The 13,935-nt window shown below is 34.6% G+C and overlaps 1 protein-coding gene across 1 annotated transcript in view; it reads right to left on the bottom strand.

Moving 5' to 3' along the window:
* Window positions 1-4,398, bottom strand: part of LOC131033864 (organic cation/carnitine transporter 7) — a 168,161-nt gene extending 163,763 nt beyond the window's left edge. Inside the window, exon 1 of the mRNA XM_057965157.2 lies at window positions 4,114-4,398. The gene's annotated coding sequence lies outside the window, so the exon portion shown is untranslated. The remainder of the gene's footprint in view (window positions 1-4,113) is intronic.
* Between the last annotated feature and the right edge of the window lie 9,537 nt (window positions 4,399-13,935).

Here is a 13,935-nt window from a genome sequence, read left to right as displayed (position 1 = left end):
AACTATCAACATGTGGACTATTAGCCTATTTAGCAAGTTCTTGTAGACTAATAAATTAGGGTTAGGGGACTCATGATGACAGTTTGATCCAATAGTTTGGCAATGACAGGTGTTCTAATGAGCTCAAGAGGTTGATACATGCATAACACCCCTTTTTGGAGTGGTTTTGGATAGTTTTCTCATACTTACTATTTTTAATAAGTTAGCCCAAGCACTGACTAAGCCAGTTGTCAATGTTACTATTTTTAGTTTTGTCGGTGGATGCAATTATCTTGATATTTGATATAGTCCAGTGCTTTTAATTTTAATAACGATAAGTTATAAAGTTAAATTAAATATTTAACTTTATCGTTATTTTAATATATTTAATTAAGGACTATATGGGTGCCCAAATAATAAAGTGCAAATATTTAATTAAGGGGGTCTTGTTGGAATGAGCACCACTTTTGGGAGACATAAGGATTTTTAAATTAAATTAAAAAGGGACTCCTTGTCTTGGGCATGGGTTTTGAAGAGCCTATTAAAGTGAAGTTTGGGAGCTCATTTGGTCATGCTTGGATATGTTATTTTGGAGATTTCTCTTGCTGGTTGAACTTGTTCATCCTAAGGCTTTGTGAGGATGAAAACCCTTGCAAGGAGCATCTTATACATTGTTGAAAGACCCAATCTAGAAGATTACTTTGTTGTTTCATACAGGAATCACAACTGGACTTCATAGTCGATTAATATCTTCATTCAGACTCATTGAGATTACAGGACAGATTCAGGAGAGTTTATTTAGAGTAGATGGGAATGGTATTTGGAGCTTATTGAGCAGATATGTCTTCATTCTTGCAGGTTGTATCATATGCTATAGATGGTGTGAGACTTTTTGGGTAAAGTGATTGGGGTTTGGAGTGATCATTTTGGAAATTTGTGGCATTCAGACCTTGTCCGATCAGTTCCTCATCAGGCTGTCCCTTTTGGTGGAGTTTGAGGGTCGCACCTAGGGTTTTTGGGCACCAGTTTGCTGGTCTTTGCTGTCATTGCTCAATATTTATGTAATCAACAAATGGGTATGTTGAATATTTGATTGTAATGAGATTTTATCATCCAGGTATCTCTAGTTTTTGCTACTTTATTGTACTTTCAAATTATAGTTGGTTGTGAGGATTTGAAATATTGTCTTTGCAAGTTATTTCCTTTGTTAATTTGCTGCAATAAATCTATATATTGTTATACTCTTCTATACTCCCATCTTCTTCTATCAAACACATCAAAACAGAAAACAAAAAAAAAAAAAAAAACAAGGGCGTATGTTCCATTCTTCCTAGGAAAATATAGACTTGCCGGTGATACATAAGATACACAATTAAATATCTGGCCCTAATAATAATAATTGAGGCCTTTACCCATGTGGTGATCTTTTGTCCACCCAACCAATGAGTCGTTATTATTGTGGTAGAGTTTACAAAAAGGTGGGTAGTAGTTAACATCTGCCTTTATTATGGTGGCCCATTACTACCCACTATTATTCTTGGAAATTATCATATTTGTTATGATACTAGCATGATGCATTTCGAGACTCGTAGCCAGCAACCAAACTGGAGGGAGAAAAAAACCTAACCATTACGAGGTCAAATAGAGCCTAAAAAAGCTGCAAAACTCCCATCACATGCAACATGTCGGTATTAGATAGTTCAGTAGAAATCCTTCTGCCCTTACCATAAAAAAATGAAGTTAATACTGATTAGCAATGTCATTCTCTTGAATCCTTGATCACTCAACTATGTAACTGATCCCCATGGTCAACAGTACAAGTCACACATATAATGTTTCATTTTTGTATTGTTATCTTTTTTGGCATCTCCTCCTACCATTTGTAGCATTCAGCTTCTGGTTCCAACAAAGTTTTGACCTTCATACTCACTCTATAGAATATGCAGCAATCCTCAATTTCAATTTCTGTTTCTATTTAATAATTTAATTTCACATTACAGTGAATCGATAAAATGTTTACTGCAATGCTCCCCACAAGAACTCTTCATAATGTTGGCTTCTTCCCATAGCGTTTCAATACCATTATTACAATCCCAACTTAAAACTTCTTGTAATTGCGACAAAGCTAAAACCATTTTAAAATAAGAAACCATACATACCAAATCCTGCCAAACAATCTCATCTATTGAAACTGTATACATTGACCGAAAAGATGAGCTGGTGGACCAACTGCCCAATAGAGTGGATTAGCCAATGACCCCAAAAGTGATCTTTCCAATTATATACAAAACGTGGGTGGGTCCCACTACCTGATAATATCTAATATTGGCACAGAGAAAAATAGTATCACTAGCGCTGTTATTCTTATGATACTATGTTGTAGTGGTAAAATACTCAAAACCTCAATAACTTTGTACTTCGTAGTTTATCTGTAATTTTTTAGACATGTTAGTTGTAGACCGAGAATAATTGTTTCATGCCAATGACATTGAAGCAAAGAATTATTAGAAGCCATAATGAAGAAGAAATTATTAATTTTGTATTAGGAGTTACTCAGAATCTCGTTCTAACGAGTTAGTAATAATAAATAAAACATCAGGTGTGGGGAGTTACAGAGAGTCTTGTCGCAATGCAGAAGTTAGAGAGCATCGTAGAGCATTTAGGTAAGCTAGGGAGTCACAAAGTATATTTCGAAATAAGGGCGATAAGAATCCTCCCATTATCTACATGAAAAAGGAAACAGATCATAACGAAGAAAAAATAACTAAGAATAGGCCTTTCAGCCTTATGGGAAGGCAAGCTTTGGGAGCATTACGGGAAGAGCATTAAAAAATTATGCGTTGGCTCATCTGCCATGTCCATACTGCTCTTGGAAGTCATCTAGATCCTTGGTCGGTGTCCATATTTTCCCAAACAGTTTTTTTTTTTTTATGCACTCTTGAAAACTTAGTATCCCACATCAAAAGAAAACAGATCATAACAAAGGAAATGTAAACATTAAAAGGTCCTTGGCCCATAAGTGAACGATTTGTAAGCATTATGATGCGTAAAGCACGTCAACACATGCTTTGGACAAGCAACATGTCCATACTGCTCTTTGAAGTGGCCTACGTCCTGGTCGGTGAACCATATCTTTCTAAAGAAGTTTTATTTTCAATGCACTGTGTTGAACAATTACTTTTATATGAGTTAGTTTTGCTTCAGAATATTTTCTAAATATCTTAGTACTGTTCTTGTGCTTTCTTGTACTCCTATTTTACTTTAATAACAGTATGTGCCCTGTAAGGAATTTCTTCAGATTCAGCCTAAAAATTTATTTTTAGACTTGTGCGTTATTTTATTGAACAAATCAATGGGACAATTGGACCTTCAGCTGGCGATGTACAGTCTCAAGCAGCAAAGTTTCCACTAGTTGCATAAAGATCCTCACAACTTTCAATGTACTACAAGTTTTCATTATTATTTGGTTGAAAAGCTACATCCAAGGGGCATCTGTTCTACGAAAATTTTCTTCAGACTTGTACCCAACCTCAATTTTACTATCATTTTTTTAGCACAGAATATATGCCTACATATAAACTTGCACTATCATTCTCCCATTTGACAATGCTCTGCCTTATAACTAGGCTCGGCCCATGGGACTCAATGAAAAGCATGTCCTTCTTGATCTCATTAGGAACATTTAGGGTGGTTCTTCGTGTTCTCCGCCGAGGGCTCTGTAATTGTGGGCAAACATAAAAGGAATGCAATAATTTAGATAAGATTACACTAGGGTGTATGGTCATAAGGAACCAATAATCAACAATTCTGCAGGAGTCCAATTTCTGTGATACAAAATGCATCAGGCATATTTATGTGTGTGTTTCTCCCTTTATCAGTTGGTCTATTGGACCTGGGAAAATGAATTGTATTCGCACCTGCTACACAGTTTGTAAGACCCGAGACCTTTATGATATGTGATGTATCTTATTACTATTTGTTCCTTGTTGAATGAATTCCATATTGGAAGCGGTGTGTCGGCCTAGTTGGATCTTGCTCAAGGAAATTCATTTAAAAAAAACAGAATTGAAATGGTGAAATGATTCAATTGACTTCAATCCAAAACTTTATGCAGATGCTGTTGAAAGAGCTTACCGCAAATGATGGAGTGTCCGCCCTATCCAGCCCTTTCAGCTTGTGGGATCCGGATGAAATAAACGATTTTCCCACGCATTTGATCAACAACAACCTAATCGTGTATATTTCTTCTTGATTGCATTGCTGGAAATAATTTGGAAATGTTGGCGTGTGCTTGTGAACGTTTCAGCGACGTGCAAACCAATCAAATCAATTTTGAATGAAATGAAATGAAAGAAAAGTATTTGATGTCGTCAATCCGACCCGGCAATCTCTCAATTCAATTTTGAATGGGAAGAATCGGTATACCTACCAAGTATGGAATTGTATTTTTCTTCCCTTAAAATTTTATAATATATTTTAATATTTTTATTATCAAAAATCTGTAAAAAGTGTGTAATGATAGTGATTTTATTAACATATTGTTGATTTATATGTAATATAAAAGATTATTTTAGTGTTTTATAATACAAAACTTTTACATCAAATCTTCACTCAATATATTTTAATTTGTCATTATATAAAGTGTCAATAATCGTTTTAATGAGGTCGTTTAAAGGTGGAATTTATAATATTAATAAATATTGACTTTAACAACAAATCTTTTATTAGAAAGATAGAATGTGTAATTTTTTAAATGTTTATAAAAATAGATATAACTAGTATATCTTTCTTTGAAGAAATATATGTAAAGTACGCTAAGAGATATCTTTGATTGAAATTTAACTTTTATTCATATGTAATTACTTAAGATAGAGGTATTTATTGTTTGTATTTAAAATTAACAATATAATAATTATTCATAGTTAACATTTCTACATAATGACATTTTATATAAACATACTTAATTGTAATGTTATATTTTTCAAAAAATATCATTAAAGTAATCACTATAAACCCTTCTTAAAAATCTTGTTATGCTCTTGAAATAACCTTTCAAATTCCAACAAGATAATAATCACTATAAATCCTTCTTAAAAACTTTGTTATGCTCAAATTTTCTTAACTTAATTACATCCACCAATTTTGAATGTGTTTATGGAATGTTGCCAATAAATTTCACTAAAATAGTAAGTCATTAATAAACTTTTGTCCTATTTATCATGGGGATGTGATAAAAATGAAAGATTATAGTTGCAGAAATAATTAAAAATAATTAAGCATAAAGAAAAGCTATTCTTTTAAGATAGGAGAGAAGTCACTTTCTTTTAATATAATAATAATCAACCTCCTTCAACTTTCAAGCATTTGCATGATTGTTTTGTTAGTAAATTTCAAACTGTATTTGTGATGGCACCCAACATCCCTGTTATGTAAGAATGCATTTCGCGATTGTGAAATTCATTAAATTCACAGAAGATAATTTACACCAACTATGTAGTGAAGAATATCTTGCCTAATAGGCCATGTGAACCTAAGATCCATGTTTGGGTAGCATAGCGACATTTTTTATGGACATAGGCCTTACATGAAATATAATCTCTCATAATTTGGCGAGAAACCATGTACAATTACAATGTGGGGTTTGCTTTGTTAAAGTGATGCCATATTTTCATTTTGTAAATTGCTCACATTTATATTCTCTATGTACAATAAAAGAAAACATCACTATAATTACGCCAAAGGCGTTTCTTATGTGAGGGCATCGAGTTAAGTTGGACAATCAACGATCAATATCGTCTGCGTAGAGTGCAAGACCATTGAATGTATCTACACCATTCGTTTTCATCAACATGGATTTTTCCTACAACTAATGGCGAAAATAGAGATGGTTTTCGTCGAGAGAAAATAGAGATTTTGGGTCATGAGAAATGACCACACAATCAAAAGTAAAATTAGAAAAGGGTTTCGTAAATATTTTTTAGTGCTTTGTCTGAGAGGACCGTTTGTGCAACAGGTATATTATAATAAATTTTTAATGACTAAAATATTTTTCTTTGTTCAATCGCCGCCGCATTCCCATTTTCACTTATTTGATATGTAAACAATATATTTAAATCATTGCATACTAGCATACTAGCTATGAGAATACATTTTAATTTTATATTTTTTTTATTATTTACTTTTACAAATAATATTTGATTGTTTTCCAATGCAAACATTGTTGAATGAGACAAAGCTTAATAAAAAAAATTATATGTGAAATTTTAATGACTAAAGGAGGAATCATATTGTCAAAACAAGTCATCTGATTTATAGTTTTTAATTTGTTGTTGTGTGTTCTACATGTTTTTAAACATGAAGATTTTTTAGATTATATAAAATTAGTAAATTCAATTTATCATTATATATTATAGCTTATATAATGTTAATTATTGTATTTATTTTTAATTAATTAGATATTAAGTATTATATATTTAACATTTATTGCTATTTTTATATATAATTTATATTTTTCTATAATATAAAAAATTATAATAGATAGTTAACATATGTAATATTTTTCTCATCTAATATTAATTAAAATAAACAGACGTATATATATATATAATTTTATATTTATTTTTATTTTTTTTGACAAGGTGGCAATGCCACTTGATATATTTTATTAATAATATATAATTTTTACAATATATTTAAAAACTGATTCAAACTGAGCTCCCAGAGAAAAGAAACAGCAAGAAAAACTCTGGTCATTGCTCATCAACATGACTATATAAGAGAAGTAGTGAACAATCCTCTAGCCGGAGCTAGTTACAAAATAAAGATCAACAAAGGAGCATGCAGGCTCATTTACAAATAGGAGCATGCAAGCTCATTTTACAGAATAGGAGCATGCAAGCTTATTTACAAAATAGGTTCCTGGGATATCTTGAAGGCCCTGCAACAAAGAACTCCTGCAACCAGAATTGACACGCCCCTGCACCAAAAAACAACTGCAACCAAAATATATATATATACTACAGAACGTAGAGAATTTACAAGAAACGCAAGGTTCCAAAACATGACTGACACCAACGACATGAGATCTGCAGTCCACCATTATAGACAAATGCCAAAGGAGAAGAGGTGAATGCGGAAATGCTAGAGACAAATGAAGCCCAAAATTTTTATGTCGTAAATGAAAAGAAAGAGGAGATATATCATAAAAATCTAACAAACCAAAAGAAGCGACGTACAAAGATAATCATGAAAACAACGCTACGCCAAACTTTAAATGGCATATGAAGGACGGATTCCCAATGTGAAAATCAATATCTCCAGATTTCGCACCAGAAGAGAGTACCAAACACACGAACAACATCAATAACAACCAACTCATCATTAATGAATGCCAAGTGATGATCAAGTAAAGCAAAGTACCTCAAATCAAAACCAAATGGAATTATGAAAAGAAATACATCACCAAGAGAAGAGAATATCAACTCGTATAAACAAGCAATCATATAATAAGAAAGATTAAATACTCAACTCTCTACAGACTATACTTAATAGGTTTGGGAAGCTCATCAACTCACCCCCCAATTGAGAGGAATCAATAACAGTTTTGTCACAACCCATATTAGCGAGGCAATCAGCCAATGCATTACCTTCACGATAAACATGTGAGATGATGAGGTGCTCAAACGTATCAAGAAGAGTCCATATTTGTTCAAGAATATACCAGAAATGCTAATTATCAGCTTTTCTTGCCTTGCAAGCATTAATGACAATAGTTGAATCACCTTCAATATGAAGGTATTTGAAATTCAAATCCTTAGCCATAACAAGACCTTCTAAAAGAGCACAAGCCTCGACCATATTATTTGTGCCAGGAGAAATTGGCATAGCTTTTAATGCTAATAAAGAACCCAAATGATCACGAAAAACTATCCCTATTCCCGAATCACTAGGATTTCCATGGGAGGATCCATCAAAATTCAATTTACAAAAAGAGGCATTAGGAGGATGCCATTTTATGGAGTTTCTGTCTACAGGTGTTTTCTGAATCCTTGGAAAGGTGGGTGATACAGGAATAATGATATTTTTCCAAGAAGATATCATAAAATTATCCCAAGAAGAGAATTTTGAATTCATATTAAAATATTTCTGAACATGAGCATTAACTTGCTCAATAATACTTCTTTCCAAAATCCCAAGAACAACCGATAAATCCAATGAGTCTCATCTAAAAATGCGCTTGTTTCTTTCCCACCAAATGGCCCATATGACTGAAGAGCGAATTATAAACCACAAACAAGCAAATAGAGAAGATGAATAGAAAACTGGTCAAGACTGAAACATGTCCCATAAAGATAAAGGTAAAGGGAATGAAAGAGATAACTTTTGGAGGACAAAATGCCAACAACTACTCGTAAACTCACAATGAAGAAAAGATGATTGACATCTTCAATAACTTTACCACATAAGACACAAGAAAAGGAGGTTGCAATATTAAATTTGACTAAACGATCACTAGTCAAAATTATATTTGCAGCGCGAGCCAGGAAAAAACACTAGCTTTAGGTAATACTAATTTATTCCAACAGAACAAAAAGGCCCGATGAGGAATATTTTGATTGGCCATTTGTTGAACAACAAAATATCCTTCTTTAACAGAGTAGTTTCCCGATTTAGAAGGGCACCAAATAAGTTGATCTTTGATGTTAGAAAGGAAAGCCACTCGGTCTTGCAAAACAAATTTAAAATTTTGAATTTCCTGCAAGGGCAATGGCAGAGTAGAGGGATCCTTCCATGAGACCTTGTGAGAAAACAAATCAACACTATCTACATAATCAACTAATCTAGCTCCCCATGATTGAGAAAGAACAACTGAAACAGAAGCAAGAGAATCATGTTGCGAAAGAGGGGGAAAGCCATTCCAGGAATCTTTCCAAAAAATAATATCCTCCCCCGAATGGACCTGCCAGGAGAGAAAATTAGAGACCACTTCCCTACATGAGATCATAAAGTTCCAAATAGCAGACCCATGTGGAGGATTAGAAATTGTGAAGATCCTAGCAGGATTCTGGGAATCCAAATACTTAGCCTGCATAATTTGGCACCACAAAGATTGGGGCTTAATATACATAGACCAAACTAGTTTGCCCCCAAAAGCCCTATTTCTTTTAGATAAGTCTTGAATCCCAGCACCACCAACTTGCTTGGAAAGAGACATCTTGGTCAAAGAAATCAGTGGAATCTTTTTATCTTCTGTCATGTTATTTTTCCAAAGAAAAGATCGAATAATCTTTTCAATTTGGGAGATGACTGATCTGGGAGCTTGAAGAACTGAGATATAGTAATTGGGAATGGCAAATAGGACCGTTTTAATGAGAAGTATCCTACTTGAAAGAGACAACCACCTAGCCTTCCAAGCAGAAATACGAGATTTAAGTCTCTCAATAACCGAATTCCAAAAAGAAGACTTAGCAGATCCCATAAAGAAAGGAATCCCCAAATAGGTAGAAGGAAGAGAGTCTACTAGGAAACCTAAGATATTCACAAGTCTATCAGCCACCAACTAAGGAGTATTAAAAATGAAGATCTTGGATTTATGGGGGCTAATCTGTTGGCCAGATCCAACAGTATAAGTATCCAGAATAAATTTAATATGAGTAGTCTTTTGAATAGAAGACGACCCAAATAAAAGTGTATCATCGGCAAAAAGGTTATGAGTGACTAAAATATCAGAGTTAGGAATTAATACCCCTTGCCAAAAGCCCAGATCCCTTTTCTTAATAACCAATCGACTAAAAGCTTCTGCCATAATGATAAATAAGAAAGGAGATAAAGGATCTCCTTGTCTAACACCTTGGGTTGAAGAAAAGTATCCAGAGGGAGCTCCATTAATGATGACAGAAAATGAAGCAGTAGAAATACAACTCTTGATCCATTTACACCAGCTTTCAGAGAAACCAAATTTTCTCAAAACTTTGAGCAAAAAAGCCCAGCAAACTTTATCATAAGCCTTCATCATATCAAGTTTGACCACAAAAGCTGGGATATTGGACGAATTTATGGAATGTAAAGTTTCATGAGAAACAATTTCTCCCTCGTGAGTTTCTCGACCCAGAACAAAACCTCCTTGTTGAGGAGAGATGATATGAGGAAGGAGAATTTTAAGTCTTAAATAAATAGCCTTGGTGAAGATTTTGTAAATAGAGTTGCACAAAGAAATGGGTCTAAATTCAGCAAAAGTTTGGGGATTCTTAGATTTCGAGATAAGGGCAATATAAGTGATGTTAAAAATTTTAAGGATATACCCACCCCTCCTAGACTCTTCCAAAGCCATTAATAAGTCAAAACCAATAAAATCCCAACATTTCTGAAAGAACAAGATAGTAAACCCATCAGGACCCGGAGCTTTGTCAGGGGCCATGGAAAAAACAACAAAATGAAGCTCGTCTGAAGAAAAAGGCCTCATAAGAAAGTCATTATCCTTATGAGAAACAAGGGAGGAGATAGAATCTAAAAGCAAATCCACATGATGATCCATAGAGGTAGAAGAAAAAGAAGGAGATAACAATTCCTTAAAAAAAGACACCCCCTCCTCTCTAATCTGCTAATCTGAATTAAGGACATAACCAGACTTAGAATCCTTAATACTAAAGATTGTAGAAGCAGCTCTTTTAAGCTTGGCTGCAGCTTGAAAGAAGGTAGTATTCCTATCACCTTCTTTAAGCCAAACCTCACGAGACTTTTGCTGCCAATAGATTTCAACCTGGGAGCAAAGGATCTCCCAGTAAGCTTGCAATTTCTTTTGAGCATCATTAGTGGAGGAATTAGTGCCATGTCTAATAATCTCCTCATTAACAAACTTCAAATCATTGGCAATTGCCTCTTTTTCATGAAAAATATTCTTAAAGACCAATTTATTCCAAGCCATAATTTGAGATTTTACAAATTTTAGTTTGGAATAAAATTGAAACATCTTAGTACCGTTGCAAAACGGAGCACTTATCCACCATTGCTTTAATAAAGAGAGAAAATGAGGATGAGTGAACCACATTTTCTCAAACTTAAAAGAAGGTCTAACAGAGGGAATATGATCCAATTTATCAAAATTGAGCAAAATTGGGAAATGGTCAGAATCTGAGGAGATAAGAATCTCAGAAGAAAAGGAAAAGTTGCTCAAACGTAGGTTTAGGGAAATAAGAAATTTGTCAAGGCAAGAAGCAATATGGCATTTAGATCTCCTATTAGTCCAAGTGAAAGAACCATTAGAAGGGAAAATATCGAATAACGCACTATTTTGTACAAAGGAAGAAAAGTCATCAATAGCCTTCTGAGCTGTAGGATTACCCCCTCTTTTTTCATTTGAGGAAAGGAGAGCATTAAAATCACCCCCAAGCACAATAAAAAAATCATCATATCGTAAAAACAATTCAGATAAGGAATCCCATAAGTTAGTTTTATCTGACGGAGAAGTCGGACCATAAATATTAAACAGAACAAAAGAGACTTCAAACTAGTCAACCTTTAACAACTACCAATGAGAAGCAAAAGATAACATCTCAACTTTGACTGATTTAGGATTCCATAAAGTTATAAGACCACCAGAAGCACCCAAAGAAGGAACATGAGTAGCTTTCCAAAGGGACCATTTGGAAATTATGTTATCAAAAGAATCCTGAGAAAGTTTAGACTCTTGCAATAAGATGATCCACTTTTGAAGAATCAAGAAATTTCTTGATCCTTCCCCTTTTGTCAGGGGCATTTAAGCCCTAGACATTCCAAGATAAAATCCTCATTTATCACAAGGAGAGCAACATGCCCTCCTTGTTTTGACTTGGGAAGAAAAATTCTCTACAATAGTGGATTGAATACCAGCCGCAATCTCCTCCTTGATTTTAGCCAATTTTGGTTTTCGACCCCTCTTCTTAGGAGTTTTAACAATAGGGGGGGAAACAAAAGGAGATTTCTCCAAGGCTAACTTCTGAGAGAAATCAAATCCATACACATTAGGAACAGTTGAAGAAGGACTATCAATAAGATTCGCATCCACACCTTCAACTGAATTTGGCTGAGAAGAGGAAACATGACAACCATCATGGACAGGCCCTAGAGAGGCAGATGCAGAAGAAAAAGAAAATTTAGGAAATTCCTTTGCAACAATCTCATCAAATAGATCAGAAGAAACTGAAAATAAAATATCTGAAGCAATAAGCTGAATCTTCTCTTCAGAAATTGAAAGAGGAGAAGGAGACCTTGGAATGGGCAAAAAAGAATCACTATCAAAAATCAAACTATGAACAATTTTGGTATCATCCGCCAGACCCACAAAAGAAGAACAAGGAGAAGAATTAACAGAGCAATGATTTGTGAAACCATTCGAAGGTAACAACAATTTTGGAAACGGAACCGAAGGACAAGGAATTTGAAAAAAACTCGCAGAGGAGAACAGAAAAGGTTCAAAACAAAATTTAGAAGACCAATAATCCTTGAAAGGACTAGGAAGAAACTTAACCGAGTTTGAAGAAATAGAACAAAACCAATGAATGGCAGACAGAACAAAGAAGAACACGGCCAGAGAGCAAAGAAAAGTAAAATCTGTCAAAGGCACATCACATACTGTATATCCAGAAAAAGGAACGAGAGATGTAACAAAAAGAGGTAAAGGAGCAAAATCCTTAACATTATGATCCTTTAAAGACTGACGATCCTTACTTTTAAAAAGGGAACATTGGTGAAAACCGGATGAAAAATCTGAACAAACTTGTAAAGGTGCATCAAAATCACCACAACATCGAGAGGTGAAATGGCCAAGTAACGAAGCATAAGAATGAATAGCAATCGAATCTTGAATCACCACAGGCTGAATCCACGCACCATATTTGGAGCAAATAGTAATCTCAGAGGGAATGGGTTTAGACAGATTTAATAACAAACAGACCCTAACCAGAAGATGGGGTCGTTCGAAAGGAACTAAATCATGCTTAATAAAGATGCCCAATTTGTTTGCCAGGATTTCAACCATATACATATCACGATACTCCAAAGGAAGACCCAGAAAAGTTACCCAGAAGGGCATAAACTGTGGCTTTGCCGATTGAATATCAAAATGAGGAGACCAAGCATAGGTAAAAATTCCTATCCCAAAACAAAAGCACCCTTTAAATCTATGCACACAATCCCTATACTTTTCAAAATCAAAAATCACAGTGAAATATAGAGAATCTTTATCAAACAGAAATAAATCCTTCATACCATCCCAATTAGACTTTGCCCATGTTAACAATTTACCAAAAGAAACCGGAGAAAGAAGCTTGCCAATGAGGGCAGTAGAATGCAATAACTTCATAGAGTCCTGAATCATGTAATCGGAGAATATAACCTTATACTGCATAGAAGAATGCAGATTACCCCTTATTGAATTGGAAAATGCAGAGGGAGAGTTATGGGGAAGTGGATTTGGATGGAAGGGAGCTCGTTTAGTAGCATGAATGTCATTCGAGGAAGAAAGGAAGTGAGGGTTCAAAACCAAAGTGTTATTTGGCCAGGTGACATAAGATGGGAGGGAGATCCAGAAGAAGCTAATGGGGAAAAACCATCAGAACATGGGGAGCCATCACAAATGTCGAATGGCAGTTGAGGCGAAACATATCTATGCTTCCTAGGTTTTTTAGAACCAAAAAAGGAATGAAAATGCTTAAAAGGAGTCTTTGGGTAATCAACAGGATGAGAACCCAGAATGCCCTGAAATATTAATGCCTTGGGAACATAAGATTTATAATAAGAACGCGAAGGTTTTGGAACAGAATTACTTGTAAATCTGCGAAAATATGACGAAGCCGACAGGAATTTGTCATAAGCCAAGTCACGCCAGCGACCATCCTTGACAACCCATTGAGGAGAATGATCAGAAGTTTGTAACTGAGCCAAATCATGGTCGTCAAATGGCACATCTGCCCATCGCAT

This window comes from Cryptomeria japonica, chromosome 2 (genome assembly GCF_030272615.1).
Source record: "Cryptomeria japonica chromosome 2, Sugi_1.0, whole genome shotgun sequence".
In the NCBI taxonomy this organism is placed as follows: domain Eukaryota; kingdom Viridiplantae; phylum Streptophyta; class Pinopsida; order Cupressales; family Cupressaceae; genus Cryptomeria; species Cryptomeria japonica.
This window is presented reverse-complemented; position numbering and strand designations above follow the sequence as displayed.